The 23,172-nt window shown below is 36.4% G+C and overlaps 1 protein-coding gene across 1 annotated transcript in view; it reads right to left on the bottom strand.

Moving 5' to 3' along the window:
• LOC108974006 (dopamine receptor 1) overlaps positions 1–23,172 on the bottom strand; it is a 119,117-nt gene that overhangs the window by 15,386 nt on the left and 80,559 nt on the right. The gene's annotated exons all lie outside the window — the stretch shown is intronic.

Consider the following 23,172-nt stretch of genomic DNA (forward strand, 5'->3'; position numbering starts at 1 on the left):
TTTTCACGTAGATCTGTAGACCCTAATTCATACGTAATACAAAATTTTAGGTTGGAGCAAGTATGCAGTTTTGTTGACCTGGGAGTAACTATGGACCCCAAACTTAATTTTAATTTTCACACATCTTCCATGGTTTTTAAAGCTAAAGGTGCTSTAAGTTTTGTTAAACGTTGGTCTAAAGAATTTAGAGATCCGCTTACCACAAACATTCTTTTTACATCTTTGGTGAGGCCTATATTAGAGTATGCTTCCGTGGTATCGAACACTTGTTATCAATTCCATTCTGAGAAAATAGAGTCTGTTCAAAAACAATTTTTACTTTTTGCCTTAAATCATTTGCATTGGGATTCCAGTTTAAATCTTCCCCCTTACACTAACCGTTTAAAACTTATAAATATCCCTACACTCGCTAGTCGTAGGGAAATGCTTGGTATAATATTTCCTGTAAAACTCATGAATGGGTCAGTCTGTAGCCCATCTCTCTTATTTGATATTAATTTAAACGTTCCCGCTGGCTCTACTAGGCAGTTTAGGTTTAAAATTTTCTAGAAAAAATTTCGAGTTAAACGAACCATTTCGTCGTATATGTCCCGATTTAAATTCTTATTCCAGAACATTTGATCTAACAGACTCACTCTTTACCATTTAAAAAATATTTTACTTACTCTTAACAAGTTAAATTTAAAAATAATAAAGGGATAAAAACCGTGATAAGAAACAAAGTAAGATGAAATACTAAATGAAGACATTTTCATTTTCCGCGTCATTACACTGTGGAACATTTTTGGGATTATTGTCTGGGGGGTGAGAGATTCCAAGTCAGGGTGATGGTACTAGGTCAGTATAGTAAAACCCTCAGAGGGTTTGGCATTCGTATGTGACAGTTTTTTTTTATGACCTTTTTCAAAATAACGTAACAACATTTTCGGAAATTTACAGTGGTTTGAATGAAACACGAAATAAAATGGAATATGAGTGAAAAAAAAAAAAAAAATTATATTGGTTAAAACTGCTTTATATCTGAGGGCAGAACCGGAAAATGTTGGTCATACATGTGTAATATTATGAATGCAAATCTAAGTAGTGAATCATAATGAATAAGACACTCAATTTCGAATTTTTTGAGGATACATTATTTTGCATTTCAGGTGACGATATAATTATTTTGACATGTCAATGTTAAAGTACGAAATCGGGCGAAATCGCACTACGGCCGCAACTACTTCCTATTTAAGAACTTTTAAGTCTATCTGATAATTTCCCTTGGCATTATACAAATCAAGCAGTAATTAATTCACGGAATAAAACTTTACGCAAATATTGCATTTAAGTGCATCTCTGTGCCTAAAATGAATTAAATATTGTGAAAACTGGACCTGTCCCCCAAATAACTTTTTTTTCCAAGCATCCGATTGACTTTATTTCTTGCAAGTTATTGATGGTATGTGAGGCACCTTAATCAAATTTGGAGAGCATTTGTTTCTGTAGCATTATGTAGTAATCCAGCAATTCAACTTTTTCTATAAATCCTGCAAAATTCGTTGGAATATATGGTGTCCATGGAAACAATTTCATGTGAATATTTGACTGATAGGTCTCACCTCAATAGTTCAAAGCGCTTTCATTGTAAAACACACCAAACTTTAATGGATAACGTTCGATGCGCCAGAGGTAAGAAATATTAATATCAACCCTTGTACAATTCTTTATGAAATGTTTTGTAGATTGCGGCCTTAATACGTTATTTAAATTCATTCTGAACTGGATCCCATTCAACTAATTTGTTGCGGGTTCGCTTCGGCTCAAAATAATTGAGCAGATTTCTTTTCTTTTTGTTGGTGGTAATTTAGCTTTGTGTCCTTTGAGTTTAATGATGCACATAATGCTAATGAAAATGAATTTGTCGGTTGTCTGCTGAGGAGATAGAAAGAGCGCTTTCATGTGGAACGAAACAAAAACCGAGACAAACAACAACACAAAATCAGCCTTCGCACAAAAAATAGTAAAAGGAATGAGACATGAGCAAGCTCATCTAATATCTGTTTTCGTCCTTTTTTACTTTTTTCTTCCTACAGACGAGTTGCTCTAAGTCAGCAGACCTTTATGAGGCCGTAATTTGTATGCTTAGGGAGACATGAGTGTGGAATAATAATTTCGGGCTTATTATAGTTAAATTCAGTACGTGAAGAGCAAAAGGGCGATTTATAAACCATTTTTTTTAGAAGAATATGTGTGTAATTTACTAAGTTTGAAGACATAAATACAACAATTTTAATTCTTTTTTAAGTGATTGTGGTAACAGTTTGGCATTTTAATTCTTGAACATTGGATTAAAGTTCATGCCAGATTCTAGTTCGAAGATATCTTTCAATAAGTAATATGCTTGTTTAACCTCTAAAGATCGATACGATCCCAAGTACTAATGGAACCATATTTTGAAAAGAATCATAAACTTTCCGAAGATTAATAATAAAATAACAATAAGTAAGGAAGGACTAAGTTGGGTGTAATGGAATATTTTATACTCTTTCAACTTGCAAGGATTAAAGTCGATTTCATCTATTTTTGCAAACACCACTTACTATTAACATTGACAAAAAAAAAAATAAAATAAACAAATAAATGTTTCCTGAGTTTCAAAAAGTCAATCATATGAAGTAAAGTCAGCCAGATGTTATATGTTTTTTATGTGGGGGTTAGGCTAAGTTTTCGCCTAATTTTATTCATTGCAGGCACAAAGATGCACTGTTATCAATAAAACCCGCTCTCCTATTTTCATTGAAACAGTACAAAGTCACCCGGAAGTTTGAAAATCTATATTTTAGGTATATGGGATCTAAGGCAAGTATTATCATATTTGGGAAGGATTCTTTCTGATTTTCTATCAAAAGTCAACTAGATATACTGGAGTCCACATATTCGGTATCTAAGAGCTTGAACAGTTTTAGATGTATTTGGCTCATAAGGAGGCATAATTTATAATTTATTTATAAGTTTTTGAATTATAAGAAATATTAGTGAATAGTTAATAGTAAAGGAATCGAATGAAATTTAGATTTGTGTGATATGGGAAGTTGGCGTGGTTGTAGTTCATTGGTATATGAATAAAATGCCACGTACTAAATTTTGTTGAAATCGGTGTATTGGGTCCCGAAACCCGTTGGATTTCACCAAAAAATTGGTGACCATTACCTATTTTTGAAACCGCTTCCTTTATAGCTTTCTCCTACCATATCGGTGGTAAAATTCAATATTGCTGGTGCAATTATTTATTAATTTTTTGCTAATTGTTGTTTTCATGTCAGTTGTCCGATTGCGCCCATGTGCGAACTGCTACTTACTTTCTTACTAACGACTTGTAATTAGCAATATTTGATCTCTCGATTTTTAAGTTTTTTTTTTTAATTTATTATTCAGCTAACTGCACTTTAAAGCTGTGAGGTTGCCAATTCAACCATGCAATTGGGTCTTTCATAATTATGAATTAGTTCATTGCGAAAGGTTCATAGGAGCCCCGGTTGGGCTGCGGAGTGACATAATCTTTTAAATAGCAAAGTGAAAATTCGGCTTTACTTGGTATTTGGAGTTCAATAACAGTAAAGCCGAATTTTCACTTCGTATTAATATAGACGGGCATGGCAAATTCAACTCAATTATATATGCTTTGAAGGGTTACCGACTTTTCTTGTTGGGTGTTACAAACAGCGTAGAAATCTTACCAGGTTCAAAATTGAAGTAGAAGTTTTACTAAAAAATGTGCTGAGTACGGCAGCAGTTGCCAGTTGATGCGAATTGGAGTACACAACATATATTCAAACAGTGTTGCTCAGAAAAGTATTGATTTGAAGCAAGCCTGCATACAAATCGTACACGACAGCTGGTTGTAAGGACGCTTGTGTTAGCACATATTGCATATATTAGCATACTTTTACGCGCGCAAAGATATTATTTCGGCGCTTGGCGAAGTCAGCTGTACACGCATAAGTTCAGCGTAAATGAAAACCAACTGAGCAAAAACAAATAAATATATGGGTACCGGTAAGCATGTGAGCGTTTAATTTATGTTCACGCTTATGCGCATATTTAAGTATACCCTACTCCTTATGTTGCCAGCACAGCTGTTTTGCTACAAGGCGCATGTGGCTGCATGCAAACGCTTGTTAGGGAAACCAGCAAATCAAACGGAATAATTCAATTGTGATGGTAGAAAATGGCAAAGACAGAGCATGCAAAAATCACCAAAAACAACATTAGCAAGCGTCTTACGATTGCTCCATTGCCTAGAACCGCTCACGAGTTTGGCTACAATCAAAAAAGCAAACAGTCGTCATTCCCAAAAGCAGTGGCATTCGTATGTTTCCTAAGACGGAAGTTTGCGCAATTGCAACTCCACACGCATAACTCGTACAGGCACATTTACACACACACACACACACTCCCCTCCAGCAGGTTTCATTACACGCATTACACTTCCAATTCAAATTTCATTATTTCGTTACTTCTTTTCCTGTGGCAACAAACCTACTTATGGTCTATATGTGTATTTGAGTTTCGACTTTTCCTTTTCTTCCTTTCCACATTCTTTGTTGCGTATACATTTACATATTCACTTATATTCATTTTGCAGCAAAAATGCTTGTTATATTTGTTTCACTTGCGAAATGAGCACTTCACATGTCTGCTGAATATTTTTCGAATGTCAAGTTCCAATTTAGACAGGCGCTGTCTTAGCTGCGAAAGCATTAGCATACACTGTGGCTGCAATTGCGGTCGGAAATTTGCATATTTTGAGGCGCCCATAACGTTAATTCGACGAATGCGATAGAATTTTTCTTCTCGAATTTAATTTAATTTCCCATAAAGAAATGCTACAAAAATAATTGCATAAATTATACAGAGTGGTGTATCCGATTCGTGTGCTATTGATTTCTATTCACAAAATATTGAACTTTTCAGTTGTTTGTGAAATTATTTTAATTAAATTTTTAAACCTGTTTATATTGCATTGGCGAATAAGTGAATTTTGTTAGGCCGCGCTCAAGATTTATCGGAGATTTTGATTCTTATTGCATCAGTGACAATTGTCATAATTGTTGTTTGCTTCACCTAAAATTAATTGAGTTAACAATGGAATCATATGCGTATAAACATGAATAGCAAGACGACACGAGTTGTTCCTCTATCAGTTCAAACGATAACTTATGTAAACATTGATTTATCCTGATGAAACTTGGTACTGGACTGATTTTCTTCCTCCGCGATTGTACTTCGGAGTGTGCGCGTACCGAATGAATTCGGTAGAGGCGTTCCTACTTCAGGACAAACATTTCGCGCGACGTGTTTCTGTGAGTGGTGTAAACTTGAAAGCAGCGTTCGTTAGATCAGAGGTACGCGATTGAATTTTGTGTGAAAGAGACGTTTGATATGATCAAGTAGGCTTACCTAGATGTTGATTTAGCATGAAGTGATGTGGTTCGGTGGACTGGAAAGGGTCGCTGATGAAGACCGTGCTTATAGACCTGCGACTTCGACAACAATGCTCATTTTCCTTTTCTTTGTTCCTCCTGGACAACGCTAAGTTTTACGTGGAAGTCCTCAATAGAGTCAAACGAAAGGTTAATCGGGTCCGACAAGATATCACCACAACAACGGTTCCTTAGCCGCTCTATAGCCCAGATAAAAAGGTCGATGAAAGGAAGAATGCCTTCCGTGAGACATTCAATGCTCGGAAATCGCGCTAACAGCGCTGCATCAACGCAGAAGGAGCTTATTTTAAAAGCTTTTAAAGAAATGTAACGATTGGTTTAAATAATTTGTTTGAATCGACTCAGTCCTATTACTTTCCGGATAATTTTTTTTTTTTTTTCATGAGAGCCTTCTGTCCAAGTGAGTGGTACAAAAGTATACAATATATATTGTATAATGAACATGTTGCCTGAAATTCATGGAAATGGAATTGAACATCCCAATAATATTGATTTATCGTATTTTAACCGAATATTTGCGCTTACGAAGGGTGTGTGCACGGTTTGTTATGCACAAATTGACTGACGAACAAAAATTTCTCTCATCGATCGACGCTTATGACCGATTATTTGGCTTGAGATGCATTTTTGCCTTTATATAGAAATTTTTGGTCCTCTTGATGAAATTCGAGGAGGAATATAAATTACATTCCCTATTTATCGGAGTCTAATAATAGGGGGAACCTGCTTTTGCTAGTTCATCTATGTACTTCACAATTGTCAGGAATACCTTTTTATTCTTCTACTTTACTGGTGTAGACACCGCTTACGCGATTATAGCCGAGTTAACAACAGCGTGCCAGTCGTTTCTTCTTTTGGCTACGTGGCGCCAATTGGATATTCCAAGCGAAGATAGGCCCTTCTCTACTTGGTCCTTCCAAACGAGTGGAGGTCGTTATACTTATAAACTTATAGAGTTTGGTTTTTGTTTGTCGAGAGAGGACTTTACTTCTGAATTGTCTACTCAGTCGGAAGTATCACCTGTCGTCAGGGGTTATACTGCGTTTGATTTCTATACTGAAATTGTTGGTGGTGCTTACTTTGGTTCTAAAATATACGAAATTATCCACAGCTTCAAAGTTATGACTGTCAACAGTGACGTGAGAGCCAAGTCGCGAGTGCGACGACTGTTTGTTTGATGACAGGCTCGGAGAGATCTTTCCCGATCTTGACGGAGCTTTTGGTGTTGCTCAACGTCAGCTTACACAGCCGTATTAGTTTTGCGGGGATACCAAATTTAGACATCGCTACATAAAGACGGCTTCTTTTCGAGCTGTCGAAAGCAGCTTTGAAATCGACGAAGAGGTGGTGTGTGTCGATTCTCCTTTCACTGGTCTTTTCCCAAATTGGCGCATGGTGAATGTCTGGTCGTTTGTTGATTTTCCAGGTCTAAAGCCACACTGATAAAGTTATACGCGATATTGAGGAGGCTTATCCCACACTAGTTGGAGCAGATTGTGGGATCTCCCTTTTTGTGGTTTGGGTAGGGTGCACTTAAGTTCCAATCGTTGGGCATGCTTTTGTCCGACCATATTTTACAAAGAAGCTGATACATGCTCTTTATCAGTTCTTCGCCGCCGTGTTTGAATACCTCGGCTGGCAATCCATCGGCCCCCGCCGCTTTGTTGTTCTTCAGGCGGGTAATTGCTATTCGAACTTCTTCCTGGTCGGGCAATGGAAGATCTGCTCCATTGTCATCGATTGGGGAATCGGGTTCGGCTTCTCCTGGCGTTGTACATTCAGCAGGTGCGAGGTAGGCAGCCTGTTTTCTCTCCGCTGCCACACGGCACTCCGCGTTGTACCAGCTGTTCTTGTGCGTTTTCTGAAAATCAATGGTTGCGGTTGCAGCTACACGTAAGGAGTTTGAAATGCTGTCCCACATATCCCTTATATCGAGTTGTTGACGAGTGCTCTCAGGGAGCAGGAGTGTAAGCCGAGTAGAAAATCGTTCGGCTGTCTCTTGTGATTGCAGCTGCTCGACCTTCTCGACCTTCTGTGTGCTTGTCGGCGTGCGTTTTTTGCTGCACAGAGGCGGGTGCGAATAGTGGCTGCAACAAGATAGTTGTCCGAGTCGATGTTAAGACCTCGGAGCGTACGCCTGTCTAGAACACTGGAGACGTGTCTTCCGTCTATCACAACATGATCGATTTGGTTGGTGGTTTTTCGATCCGGAGATAACCAGGTAGCTTGATATATTTTCTTGGGCTGGAATCAAGTACTACAAAAAACCATATTTCGGGCCCCGTGGATGTTTCGTCAAGGAGGCTGGATTTACTGACCGTAGTGCCAAAGATACCTTCTTTGCCCACCCTGGCGTTAAAGTGCGCATCTTATAGAAGACATCTTTGGACCCAGCGTCCTTCTCTTTCGTTGGGGAGTGGGCACAAATAAGTGATATGTTGAAGCACCCTGCTTTGATGCGGATTGTGGGTAGACGTGCATTCACCGGAGTGAATGATAGTACTCGGCGACGGAGTCCTCTCTCCCATCACGAACCCCACAAATTTGCGCCCTTTTATATGGCCCCTGTAGTAAATGCGACAAGGACCTACTCGTCTCGATCCTTGTTCCGTCCATTGCATTTCTTTAACGGCGGTGATGTCAGCCTTTATTTTCACGAGAACATCAACCAGCTGGGCAGCGGCACCTTCCTAATGAAGAGACCGGACATATTCTTAATTCTTATTTCGTTTGCTATGGTCGTCATCAAAAGGGGATCTCTCATCAGAGGCTGGTTGGGTTGGGTTGTTTTTTTAACGTGCCAGGTCCCAAACCCTATATAGGGGATGCTTCGCTTTCCTACTTCAGCTCGTCTTCAAACAGATGTTCTTAGGTTACTCAGAGAATCTGATTGAGCCATATGTAAATTAATCGTTCCTGACCACTCCCAAGTGAATGGCGATAAGAGAATATCACTTCCGAGAAGAATATCACAAGTATCTAATTTTTCTGAAAGGACTCAACTTCCCACTCTATTTTCCAGTTTGAGCCCGCCAGTATATACCAGGCCTACCGGTATTAACATTAAGATGTTCTGTGTTTGGTAGGATAGAAAAGGTGAGCTATACAAGGATCTTTCCAAAATGAACAGGACTTTTGGTATCTATCGCCTCCTAGTGACGCTATCTATATATATGTCGACTGGTGGATTAGAATCTGCTATATTTATTGATCTTCCAGTGACGACAAAAATTTCTCAGAATCTTCCTTTAAAGAGGATAAAAACTTGCTTTACAATATTGTGACTGGTGACGAAACGTGGTGGAATGGAAGGCACCGGCCGAAACCCAAAAAATCGGGCATGAAGAAGTCAAAAGTGAAGACAATGCTGATTTGTTTTTATGATTCCAAGGGTATTGCGGTATTCTACCTTGGAGTTTTGAAGCAGTTGGTGCGCCGCATTCGAAGTGTTCAGCCCAAATATTGCAAAGACGAAAGTTGGCGTTTATTGCACGATAATGCGCCGTCTCATCGATCGACACTTGTGACCGATTGTTTGACCAAAAATCCTATTTAACCATTAACCACTCCCCGTATTCACCTGATATGGCACCGTGCGACTTCTTCCTTAAAAACTTTTAATTCATTTTTTTTTATCATTCAAAATGTATATTTCATTTTCAAAAAACGAAAAAAAAAAAAAAAATCCCTTCCTTTCTCTGGAAGTGAAGGCAATATTGAAGAATGAGTTTAGCTTTCATTCTGAAGGATAGGTATAATATTATTTGTTATTAAAGAAAACAAAATAACTTCGTTTTGAATGTCTCTATGAATTGCGCATTATAAAAAACCGCATTTCCATTAATAACAATATGCCAGTTTCTTTTGTAGGCTACACTTTGAATAAGGGGATAAATACATATATTTCGCATACACACATTCGTTTTATTTTCTTAATAAATATTTTAATTCAAAATTTCGAAAAGTCACTGCTGTCTTTATTGTTATTATATCTCCGCCTCTATGCCAGTTTGCAAACTTAACTAACAAAGCGCGACAAATTGACAATTTCATTAGAAAGATTTGTGGATGTATGTGTGTGTGTATGCATACATATGCACCATTTAAGTGCATGGGCATGTGAATTCCGCGGAAGACGCACAACTTCAAAGAAGCATACTTTTGGATTAAATTTACGAGTAACATTGACATTGAAGTGCGAATGCTGACAATAATGGGACACATACTTAAATAAATTGCCTGCTTTGGTGTGGGTGTGCGTCAGAAAATGCCCTCCAGGTACAGTAAACCATATATGATAATGGGATAATGGATAACACATTACTTCGAAGAACTCATTTCAATTTTTGAGAATTTTGTATGTACTGAAATTAATGACTGTTGGGTTTTTGCTCAGTCTTATTGAGTAATAATGGAATTTTAATAAATCAATTCATAGGAAATTAGGTACTGGATATTAGATTATGTACCGATCACTTGTGTTTCTGATATTAGAGCCCATTATTTGAGGAGGATAACGCACAGGTGGATTTTAAGCAAACCGTACGGACTGAATTTACACAGTCGAGAGTTACATTATCGAGTTTTTTTAATACTGAAAAACCTGCTTAAGATTGAAAGGTCTTAATGTTACATATCTGTTTCGTTTTGCGATCGATGCAGGTGATAAGGTTATACTGCCTTTATTCGGTCGCTAGAGTTGCATTTACTAACAAACGGATGAAGTTGGTAATTGGACAGCAGAGACTACATACATATTCGCTTTATTATCCTTTGCCTATCTTTTTCGAAAGAGTCTCATTGTGGCCCTTTGCTCGCCAGCGGAGCAGCAATTTATTATTAGCCACATATTATATATCGAGGTTATGCAGTAAGTGGTGAGGACGACCTTATTAAGAAGATGTCCAGATGGCATCATTGCAATATCAGATCGAAATTGAATTGAGTATAATTATAAACCTAAATCGCTTTTCATCTAGACACAGTATTGGACAATATTTTCATACCCTGAACATGGTTTAATGAGTTTGTCACGAAGTTTGTGACACTCAAAAGGAAGAGTCGGAGACCCTAAAAAGTTTATATATATACTATACATGATGAGCGTAAAGGGTCTCTGTTTGTCCGTGTATATATGCGTGAACGTGCGTTTTAGAGATATCGGTCTGAAATTTTGTATACGTATTTTCCTTCCCAAGAGTTTCTCACTGTAGCATGTAGCTGCCAAATAAAGTGATGAAAAGTGATCAAAATCGAGTTCCTTATATTGAAAACTTTTTTACTTGACTAAATTTGCGGCAGATTATTTTTCGAAACCATGTCTATTAAGTAGATAATATGAAGAAAATTTGTGGATTACCACGATCAAGGTTTACTTGTTTGAGGGACGACTATTTTACGATATACCTATATGAATATTATGTTATTTCTAATATAATGTGCGCTTATTATTTATCAGCAAAATGATTCTTGCAGGGCACAACAAATTACTTGCTCACGGCCATAAACGCCAACTTTCTCATGTAGATTTCCATGTGCTCACATGCGAGCAACATTTGTCAATTCGAACATGGTGTGTATGTAAATTGACAATGACATCGTGTCGGCTTGCATAAATTTGCGCCAGCAACAGCAACGGCAGAAGTGGTACAAGTGGCCAAAGTATAACAAAAGAGACAAGCCAAAATGAACGGAATGTTATGACACATGTTTTTTTTTTTGTCAAAATCGTGCCTTCAAGTGTCATCAAATTGGCACGCGACAATAAACAAACAAACGAACCTCATTCCACATAAACATTAACTCACACAAATTTCTGTAAAAATATTTATAAACACATTTCTCTTGTTCATTGTAGGGTCATTATTGTTGGGCCAAAGTATGCAGTACGCACTTCAGCAAAGGCAAAAGTGCCATGGAATTGCTGATGGCCCCATGTGTGCATATTCCACATTGTCAATGCATTCTTGCACTCCACAATCGCATATTCGTGGTGGCTCAGCTGGCCTCCTCAAACACACTCTCCGAACTCACCGACTACAACAGCAATCTGCATGTATGCATTATAGAGTGTGTTTGTAGACATTTTTGTAAATATTGATAATTTTGGTTGGCTATGCGTTTACATATACATATATGTATGTACCGTTGTACAAGATGGATACTAGTTTTCCGAGATTTTATGTGGATTATGTCCCAATGGACCGCTGCAAATGCTGACATAAGTTAGCGATGAAGGAAATGGAATCATAAAAGACTATTGAAAAAAAAAAAAAAAAAAAAAAAAAAWAAAAAAAAAAAAAAAAAAAAAAAAAAAAAAAAAAAAAAAAAAAAAAAATTACGATGTAAATTTCAAAGTCAGCATGGCGCAATGATTTAATAATATTTTTGAATTATGTGTAAATGACGGGGCGTGTGAGTAACTTTTTATGCCATGGTGATTGGTGCACCATACCCAAGTATTTCCCTTTGAAGTGCTTTCTAGTAGTTTTAAGCGAATCCATTTAATGAAGTTATGTTTTCTGACTTCTAAACTTGTTTTTCTGTTTGACTTATTTTATATATATAATTAGTATAATTTACTTAACTAATGCAAAGATAGATCTTATCGTCACCCCGTGTAGAACACTTGTGAAATAAAAGGAAGAGAATGTGTTTAATGCTTTGCTACTGATGTAGCGCGAAAGTGAAAATAAATAAATATTATATATTAAATATGTTTCTTATCTGGTAATCAATAAAGCTTTAACAGAACCACAGTTCAACAGCGCAGATATTTGGTGAGGCGGCATGAATTATTTGCCGAAGTAATTAGAGAATTGCAATGGAGTTGATCGAATGGAAATGTAGGAAGTTACGGCTTTGTGATCACAACTTTCGTCAAATTCAAAATATATAAGAACACGTTAGTCAAACACGTAAAGGAGTTGAGTACCACTCCTTGTAGAGTAAAAATTCACAAGTAGCCGATAATAATCTTAGACCACATATGAAAAATACACGTAGTCGTAAATCCTTTCAACACAAATTGGGAAGCAAAAAACTGCGATGAAAGAGTATTTGCTAATTGAGTTTGAATATGTCAATGATTATGTAATTTGGATGCTGTGGTAGAAATGTTTGTTATATTCAAGAAAATATCAAGTTCTTTTTTGTGAAGCTACGAATAATCTCATTTGGACAGGTAGAGATGCATGTCTGTTGTGATGCCCAGAACTCCTAGGTACGGAGCAAAAAGGCCGAGCTTCTAGAGCCAGCCACAATTTTTTGAATCGGCTAATATCAATTCAATTTTCCGGGTTCGTAAAAAGTATGTCAACCGAAATGCTTTAATCTGAGTCTGGCACGAATTGGACAGTGGAGGAGGAAGTGTCTAGGCGTTTCCATCTCATCTTCCTTCTTGCAACTCTGAAGAATTGCGCCCACATAAATATCCAGCTTCACCATGTGAGTACCAGTGTACATTTGGGACCTCTATCATTGTAGCCATGTAAACCTGGCTGAGAGTAAGACCTTTAACGTTCCACTTTGGGACAAAGAGCTTTTGCTGAACAACGCTTATTGAGCTAGCGCAAGGTGCACGAAGACTGGGAAGATTCTCAGTTCCCATGATTCTGTGGTGGCTCGTCATTAGAATATTGGAATATAAAAGTAGCTTTATGCTATAGCTAGTGATAACGTACACTTTGATCTAACTGCCAGCGAGCTGAAAGATTGCGTAGCAGCTTAGCTATAAGAATGAATTAAGGAGAAGCCGCTCTTCTTCTGCTGCTTGCTCTTGCCATTAGTGCTATGTGTGTAGAATGGTATTAAGTGCCTAATCTAATTTAACAAAATCTGCAAATAATTAAGGTACGAAAATTATTCATAAAAATTGTTTGCTCTATTACACCATTTACACTTATGAATTCAAAACTATTTAATAAATGTATTCTGTTTTATTATTTACTGTCACATAATTTCCTAAAATTCTAAGAATAACTTTTGCATCCAAACAGTTATTCTGCCATATCCTAATGTCTTTTTTTCAGCGCTTTCCCAACAACCTTTCCTAATGCTTGGAGAAAACAGCAGTATTCTGCACACCCTTTTCCAAAACTCTCTTCACACCTTTACAATTTGTTAAATCTGCTTAAATTGGTGTAATAAAAATCTCTCTCGTGCAAATTGCTGTAACTAATTCTTCTTTTCTTTGGCTCATCACGCGTATACTTGCGCCGTCATTGTAAGCGCAGTGGGCTGTTTAATTTAATTGTAGGGAATAATTTGAAAATTCAAGCGACGCAAATTGAATGCAATTATAAGAGGACTAAGTGAAGAGTGAGAAAATTATGCAAACAACAAGAAAAAAATCAAAAGAAAAGGACAAAGGCAATGACCTAGCGTCGGCTTTTTTTCTGGTGTAACTGTTGCAGATACAACAAAAAGCATGAGAAAGTCTTATGGGCTCGGGTCTGCTTAAGTGCGAATATAGGCCAGAGTTTTGATGTCTTTCGGAGTGTTGTTGGCATTTACCTGTATACAGTTTGTTCCTTGTAAAAGCGCTGACTTCAGTACGCTTTTACCTTCAGCGTGCTTGTAATTTTAGAAAATGACGCCGGAACGCTTAAGCGCAGACTAAGCGAAAAGGTTCTAGCAAGGCCGATGGGGAAAGTGAGTGTGAGAGAGAATTGCCATGCAAATAAATCAAATGCGCTGTGTGTCAGAGTCGGGTGGAATTGCGTGAAGTTCTGTAATACGAAATAGGGTGTGTACTAATTGGTAAGGTTGTAAAAGAAAATTGTCCTGACGCACAAACATGATCACCTGCTCAGACAAAAGGCACAAATTTAAGCAAATATACATTTTATCTCACATCTTTTTAGGCTAAAACTGTATTATCACGCATTCTGGGTTTCTTAGAAAAACTTTTTCAACCCTTTAAGAGTATACTTTAAGGCGTGTATTTGCATTTTAAAGGTGCTTAATATTTGCTAAGAAAATTTAATTCCTTCTTGATTTCTATGCGCCCCATTCAAATGAGTTTTGTAGTATTTGTTCTAGCTCTCAATTACGTGTTCGTGACTAAAGTAGAAACAATATTCGAATATGTGCTCCTGATATAACAAAAAATAAAGTATGATATATATGCTTTCAAAAAGGATTATAATCGAAGTCTGGCCAAGAGTTCTGCTAAGGTCTAGGTCAGACGACCACTGTACAAGCAACAAAAATGTCCGCGGAAGATGTAAGTTTTCTTTCTAAAGTCAGATGGGATTTTCAAAAGTTTCGAATATAATAAAGGGTGTAGAGAGATTGTCTCTGGCTACAAACGACCAACCCTCGCCAAGCGAAATTATTACTGATACAAACAATCAAAAAACATCTTTACTGACAGAGATGGAAAAATTTGATTTAAATTGGTATAGTCACGTCAGAATATTGCCCTTTCAGCGAAATAGATATGGCATGTAAATATCTATTTGAGTAAAATATAATATCTAAGTATCCAACCATTGAATGAAAAGTTCGAATAATTTTTGGAAAACTGCTTTTACATCAGCTTGCATTCAGGGTTAATGTTAATTTCAATAAATAATTTCTTTTACTAACTGTTTTATTACATTCAAGTTGATTTAAATTTTTTAAGAAATCCTTCTTGAAATAAACATTAACTGGTTACAGATGTTTCTACCCGTTTTATTCCAAAAGCTTTTACCAAGTTTCACGGACGGAAAGACATACACTCACCCAAAATACAACTCGTCTCAGTATCCAGATAACTCCATATCTATATCGATTAGATTTTGATGACATAAATAACCGTTGAGTGAATATAACTATTTACTCTATAGCAACATGATGGAAAAGTATAAATATTATACCTAACAAGCGTAAGGTGCGGAACACTGACTTTTTTGGAGAACAACCGGAGTTGTGACCTTATATGAAAGCTTATGTGATGTCTTTGAACGTGATGAATTTTGTTACAAGAGTGGTGCCAAAGTTCAATAAGAAAGCATGTGAAGAAAACAGAGCTGAGCTGACTCATGTCATCAAAAACTTGTGATGCAAATTGAGATTTGAACTATTTTATATTTTTGTCGCGTTGTCGCGAATAAAGAAAGTTATTGATACTTTGATGGATTGTTATTGATAATTTGCTTCGGTGATGAAAAAATGTGTAAAACAAAAACTCCTTACACTTACAATTCATTACGTTCAACAGACCAATGAATGAATGAATACGCATACTGGGATGAGGTCTTTGATGTTGGTGGTGATATGTACCGGGCATATCCGATTTTTGAATAAATAAATTTTTGCAATTTTTTACGCAAACTAGGAATTTTTGTTGGATAAAATTTAACTTGTTATTGAAAAAAAAATATAGATATATATTAAGTTAAATTTTATCCAACAAAAATATATATATATATTTTTTTTTTTAGCGCTTAAACTAAAAAAAATTGTTCGAAACTAACCAAAAAAAAATGTTGAAATTAAAAATCTTGACGAGTTGTTGAAATTAGTTGTATGTACCATTGTAACAGCAACAATATATTTGTACACTAAGATTGCTATGGACTTGAAAAATGTTAAAGTTCTCAAGCAATACTTAATCCAAAGCTTTAGAAGGAATGAAGTATGAGAAACAGTGCTTTTTAGGAGAATTTCAGTGTCTTTCATTAGTAAAGAACTGGTTTAATGAGAAAATTTCGCTTATTCCCCTTTTCAATAAGGACTATCAAGTACTGAAAGAAAGTTTCATGGACCTATCGTCAGTATATCTTGAGTGCAGGCAGACTCTATCTAGTTAAAATTATTTAGTATTTACATTACATCTTATTTAGATAATTTAATCGGCTCTAAGCAAAAATCAATCTATTTGACAGGAAAATATTTAAAAAATTATGGACTACTTTAAAGCAATAAGATTTTTGGAGAAATCGAAAAATATTGACAACCGAACTTTGTTATAATATGGTGATAGGAAAATCAAAAATAACTAAATGAAGCTAGTACTGAACTCACATTTTTCCGAATTCTTTGCTACAAGCAAAAACAAATCAAAATTTTGATGAAAAATTAACGGTATTTAGGTTATAGCAAACAAATAATAATTCAGGCAATTATAGTTTGATAATTTATATTGTACATATATTCATAGGAATGCGTTGTCAGTTAATACAGAATTCCTCAAATAACTGAACTATTGAGTTTGTTCGTATTTGACGAATTGTGTTGTTGCTGGCGTAATTTGCGAATGCCAACATATGCGCATTCGAAACGAATGCTGAATCGCCAGCAATGTCTAACGGATTCATAAAATATTGAACGAGTTGGGATTTGCATATAATTTGATTCGTTTGGCAAACAAATAGCCGACAGCATTTCGTTAGCATAAATTTTGACCAAAAATATGTATGTATGGGTAGTGCGCATTGTTAGTAGAAAGCTTGGGTACATATGGATAAGTGAGCACAAGTAGGCGTGGTTGTATATACTTACCGTTATAATACAAGCATAACTAGCTATTCAGCTATTATGCATGTAAACAGCTATCGGTTATTTTGTTTTCTACTGATTATCTATGCATGTATGTACATATGTAACCATATGCGCTACTTATGATTTATTATAATAGCATTTCTCGCAATTCATGTACATACATATCTTGAATTCGCAAAATAAAAAAATAGAGAATTTAAATTTTCACTGTGGCTAAGTCATTTCACCTTTTTGATATTTTTTTATATCGGATGTTTATTTCTTTTATAATAAATTTGTTATCTTAAAAGCAAATAAATCTGTATCTTCAAAAAAGTTATGTTCCAAGACGTAATTTAACGGTCTACAGTACAGTACAGTACGAGTCGCATGATCAACATAGACTGCATAAATGAAAGCTCAGTACATTTCATATATAATTGAGCCAGAAATGGACCTCATCGCTGAAAAAAATTTGGCTTGAATACGCCTGATCCTCTTGGAACTTTTCAAAAGCCCATAGAGCGAAGAGCCCACCTTTAAAGATCGAGCGTCTTCAGTTCTTGAACAAGCTGTAGTTAGCCAACAGCTGCTATACAAGTATTTTTTTCACTACGTGCTGGACGTAGTCGATTAGGTCAAATATTATTTAATGTTAAATCTCAAGATTGTTATTGCGAATAGTACTCTCATGTACGTGACCAAACAATACGGATTAAACCTAATAGGACAGCTTGACACGACTCATGCATGATCTGTCAAACAAAGGCGATTGAAAAAGTGCCTTTACCTGCTATTAAGCGAACACTTATAAATTGCTATCACTATTTGGTGCTAGAGTCTGTTAATTTACAATGCTGAAAATTTACAAAAAAGTGAGTAAGGCCCGCCTCTAATAGGTTTAATGTGATGATGTGTGTGATTTATGTCGAATTATCCTGCTTAGGTGCAATTATTTTTACATCTTTTCATATAGTGCTGAAGTGGGTGAAATCGGATGAGAAAAACGATCGCGATATATATTTCAGAAATATTAAATTTCTTCTTCTATATTCTAGGAAGGACCTCAAAGGTGGCATTTTCTAAATTGGTAAAACAGTTGGTTTAAATTAATTTAAAAAAATTAACCGCGGCTGCAGAATATTAAAAACTAGTGCAAACACGTCTTCTAGTAGTAATCTGGTTCATCACCAACATAAGTATTTGAGTTGCACAACTCATTCAGTGAAGGTCGTGAAGTCTACGAAATCTTGCCCCAATGTGAGCCGTCCATCTACAATAGCCGGTAACCGTCGTCGACTCAATAGATTGCGCTTAATGTTTTTGGTATGAAGGGTTCAATACTATACTGGTACCAAAACATTTAAAATGACGACGAGTTAAGCTCGTAAAAGAGTTGAGGAGCCCAAATTCAAAAGAACTCGTCACTCACCAATAGTTCCGGATCAAACGATCAATAAGGAATACCACTGTGGCCACTCGTGTAGTAATTCGTCATAAACGACCGTATTTATGGCCTAGAAAGTCATGAATTTTTCACCACGGTACTACACCGTTACATTCTGTCTATGTATTAAAATTGTAATTAACTTTTTGGTCAAACACGAAACGAGAGTCATGGCTCGGCCACCAGGTTCGCCAGATTTGACTTCCCGTAACTCTTGTATGTGTTCGAAACTGACAAATCAGGGAAGGCATTGAGGACCGCCTAAGCCGGGATTATAACAAGTACTAATATGGAAAATTTAATTAAACAAACAAATGCATAAAGATTCTTTAGTTAGGTTCTTATTCTATTAAATGGTATATGCACCCTTGTTACTAATTAAATTAATAAAATTAAATTGAATCATTATCTGTTGAATTTTCTGGGTTTTGGAAAAATTAAAGTAATTATAATTTTTGTTGATTTCAGGATATACTATTGTGTTTCCTTGGCGTTCTCAAATTATACTAAATCCTTAGCGATGTCATTTAATAAAGCTTAAGACACGCGTCACTTTATTTCAGGAACTTTTTCGTTTATAATTGAATTCTCTAAGAGTTCTATATTCATACTATATACAATTACGCGTAGTTTGTGCACACTTTCTCGAGTGGGCGGTTCGCTTGGCTGACCGCTGATTGCTCCACAGACTCTACATCATTTCCCCGTACAATTGCGAAGAAGCCAAGCAAACAAACACCAAGCAAGTAAACAATTAAATTGGAACCAAAATCAACTGAGCTACCCATACACCGGCGTAAAATTAAATATAGTACATAGACATACATACATATGTACGTACCTCGGTATATGTATGGCACAGTCTGATTTTTGCTTGAGATTTGCAATATTCTTCGAAGTTTGGCGCGAGTCTAAGAGACCAAACATAAGGGGAAAGAACAATTCTTGCGCGCGAACATCAACACTTGAAGTGTGTGCGAGAATCAGCGAGCTCATGCAGATTTACCTCTTCACACACACATAAATACATATGAACTCGTATTTATACGCAACAAATCCGCTGTAAGTCGGAATTAACTGTGCGTGCGGTAAGTCGAAAAAATGCCACCAAAGAAAAAAGCGAAAGGAAATTGAAAGAAAATTGAAACAATAAACGTTTGTTGGTGAGTTTGTATGTGTACACAGTTAAAACATAGATATAATATAAGCATCGTGTGTATGTATAAGTTAGACGGCTAACTGTTGTTAAGGGAAATGTGGGCGCGGTTTAGCTTATTTTGCCTAACTTTGATGGTTGCACGTGCAGACTGCTAATGGCGATTGTGAAAATTGTTCGAAAACCACAATCACCCAACAATGCGGGCCGCAGGATCGAATACATGAATCAGTAATTTTAGTATATTTAACAGATATTAAATTCAAAGGAGGTCTCAATCGTCCGTTCAGCAGAGTATCCAGATTTAAATGTCGCACTTCGAAACGATTTAGGTTGGAACACTAAAAACATTTTCCTTTTCTGAAAAGTAGGTGTAACTCTACACAATTTCTCTCCTCTTTGAATGATTTGTACCAATTAAGAAATATTACGTGCGATAAAAAATTATCAACGAAGGCCTAATCGGAAGAATCGCCGAATGCACTTTATGTACTGCAGAAAGATAATCGTACTAAGTATTGTTTTACTGTGAGATTTAACACATATGTCAATATCCACTTAAAAAAAAAAAATCGGCCAATTGGTTTTCGCGCGAAATTTTAATTAAAAGTCTTACTGTTTATTACCTTTAATAAATAGTATTATTATTTAAAAATTCAGGAAATTTTTGTTGAAAATCTCCCAGAAAAATGATGAAATCTTCTAGAGCCTTAATCAAAATGTTACAATTTTAATTTATGTTGGGAAGCAGGGCAGCAGTGTAGAGTGTCGCCGGGAATAAATGACTTCAGGTGTCAGGTAGCAAAGTTATCAATGGAGTGGAGCGGATGTCATCCAATAATGTGGCCGAGATTCCTAAACCCATGTATTATGGTTACGACATTATTGACAATGGAATGCCAAGGAAGATTAAAACATTCTGCATGATCTACTGGGATACAAAACAGCATATATCATGTGCAAAACGGTAGATCAATAATATATAAAGTTCCTGTTCACTCCTGTCTGCAGAATTAAGAATGTGCTCACGGATTTAAATGACTGCACAAAATGTCAAGAGCAAGGCAAATGAAACAATGAAGCATTCCTTGTGCACTTGTGGCGCGTTAGCAATGCTACGCTTCAAACAATTGGTGGCCTCACGACATCAGTGCCCTATAGTGAGAAATCGATAGTGAGGCAGCAGAAATTGAAATTCGCGTTAAGCGCTTTCATCTCGAAATATGAACAATTTTCATGATCTAGGTCACAGCAGTCCATCTGTCGTCGCTGCGGACTAAAACTGGTCTAAGTGTCCTTCACGAAAATATCAGACTAAACTAACTTAACCGTATGCTGGGTTAGCATGTACTCAATGTATTGTCTGACTTAGCAAAATGTGTTTACAAGTGTGATTGTACAATGTAGTGCGCGAAAAACGCCACATCTAATAAGGTTAAGGCTGGCCAAATCGGTAGACGTGTTGCAAACTCTCAGAGGTCCAAGATAAGTATCAAGGTGAATTTTGTAGACACAAAGTATAATTGCAACAACATCTAATTTTACGTTGGCTTATGAGAATGGTTCAAGTTAGTTATATAGGTCATACATGTTGTGTGTATATCTGTCGATGGGTCAAAATACAATCGCTCAGCACTTGCTTAGCTGTTCGAGACAAAAGCAATGGCAGCGCTTAGTTTTCGATTTTGGGCTTAACACAAAAAAATCTGTGGGTACTACAGAACAGTTAAACACTTTTACCAACATGTTTGCTTGATTCTCGGAGGAAGTGCGTGTGTAGAGATTATTTGTACGAACACTAAACACAATACAATCGCCATAATTTAGCCGAAAATTGTTTGTTTTGGCTAGCGTGCAGCGGCTGCAAATCGCAGACACTTAATTGTTATATATGCGGCTCATATCAGATGATCGAGTGGAATTAATGTTGTGCTCAAACACCTAATGTTTAACTGATTAGGTATTTGTGCACGTGAGCGCAGTATAATTAATCGATCAAGTGCAGTGATTATTTCATTATTTGTTTTGTTGCAATTAATGAGTTGGCTGGTGTACACTAACGGTTTAAAATTTACTATTTTATCTTATCTAGATGCAGACAGTACAATATTTAATCATTTAGTATTCAATTATATAATTCATTCAAACTGTTTTTTGTGAAAATCGGTATCGGTGACCGCCTCATTGGGTATATTTACCAAACGCGCGACGGTGTTGGTTGTTTGGCTTCAATTCTTTTACGAGTTGAGCTTCATAAGTCCACAAATAAAGATCCTTTCGCAACACCTCCCATGAAAAGAAGGAATATAGTTCCAATGCAGATGGATTCTTTTGGATCTTCATTGAAACTCAGTTCCACAGCAGCAATTACAACTTCATACGGCATTCTGCGGATGCTCACTATTCATTATGGCATGAATTAGCTTCTCTGCAGACCGATTACAACGAACCATTATTTTGGTAATGAATTTACACGAATTGCAAACGTTGTTGCGAAGTAAGTCTGCTCCTTATTAAAAGTTAAATTGCTTAGTAAAGATATTCAATTGTGTTTGTTTAGGTTTTTTGCAGTGTAGTTTGATATCAGAAAATAGGGAATATCATTGCAAATCCAGGTGTTATTTTCGAAAATTTGGTAAGACTTTTTCACTTAAGAATGTGATTGTTTTCCAAAAATGGACTGCTATTGTCCACCTATCTTCCATATGCCATATGCATGTGTAAATATTTTTACTCCAGATCGACACTTTTCACATTTTCCGATTAGTTTATTTTCGCATAGTATAATTTGGTACCAAAAAATATTCCTTTTCATCGAACGTATTTTTATTGCATATTTCTGATATTCAATAATCCTTAATGAATTATTATTCCCAGCTGTTGCCGTACTATCAGTAAAACTGGTTCTAAAAGTGGTATTAAGTTAGCCTTAAGTCACACAGGACTTAAACTTAGGACCCTACTGAAAAAAGTCACGATATACCATATACATGGATGCCATAAATCCATCAAACTAGTGAGGCTTAAATCGGAACTTTTAATATTTTCGGGCAATATGCCCAAACACGCTTTACAAAAAATATCATTTTAGTAATTTTGTGCATAGTAGAATCGCTCAGAGTGTCGAAGGTGCGCCACAGCTTTAGTAGAGACAATGTGAAGTGGAGACTATACAATCGTGCATACAGCACTTGAGTCTTTGAGGCACATTGTTGTTTATTTATAGTTTGAATAGATTGCTTTGCTGCAACAACCTGTCCGCACCCCGCCCTACACACCGGCACATTTGAAAAATCAATAACCGAAAGCCAAAAATAGGATAGGATTGTTATACATGAGTGCCCGCTGGTGCTCTGCCCTGCACCTTCGCCATCACCACTATTTTCAGCATCAGCTCAGTGTCACCATTCGCGTCATCATGCTGCATGCTGCTGTTATTGTTGTTATTGTACCCATACCACCTAGAAAGTGTGCTGGACGTTTAATGGTGTGGGCTCTACTGTCAATTACTCAATCAATTTTCCGCTGTATTAAAATGCTATACGTGTATGTGTGCTTCCGGACTACTGTATATGTTTGCTTTTATTTGTGTCACAGCGCCTGCCTTCGAAGGT

The sequence above is a fragment of the Bactrocera latifrons genome, unplaced genomic scaffold (genome assembly GCF_001853355.1).
Source record: "Bactrocera latifrons isolate USDA-ARS-PBARC rearing strain unplaced genomic scaffold, ASM185335v1 scaffold_52, whole genome shotgun sequence".
NCBI classification, from domain to species: Eukaryota; Metazoa; Arthropoda; class Insecta; order Diptera; family Tephritidae; genus Bactrocera; species Bactrocera latifrons.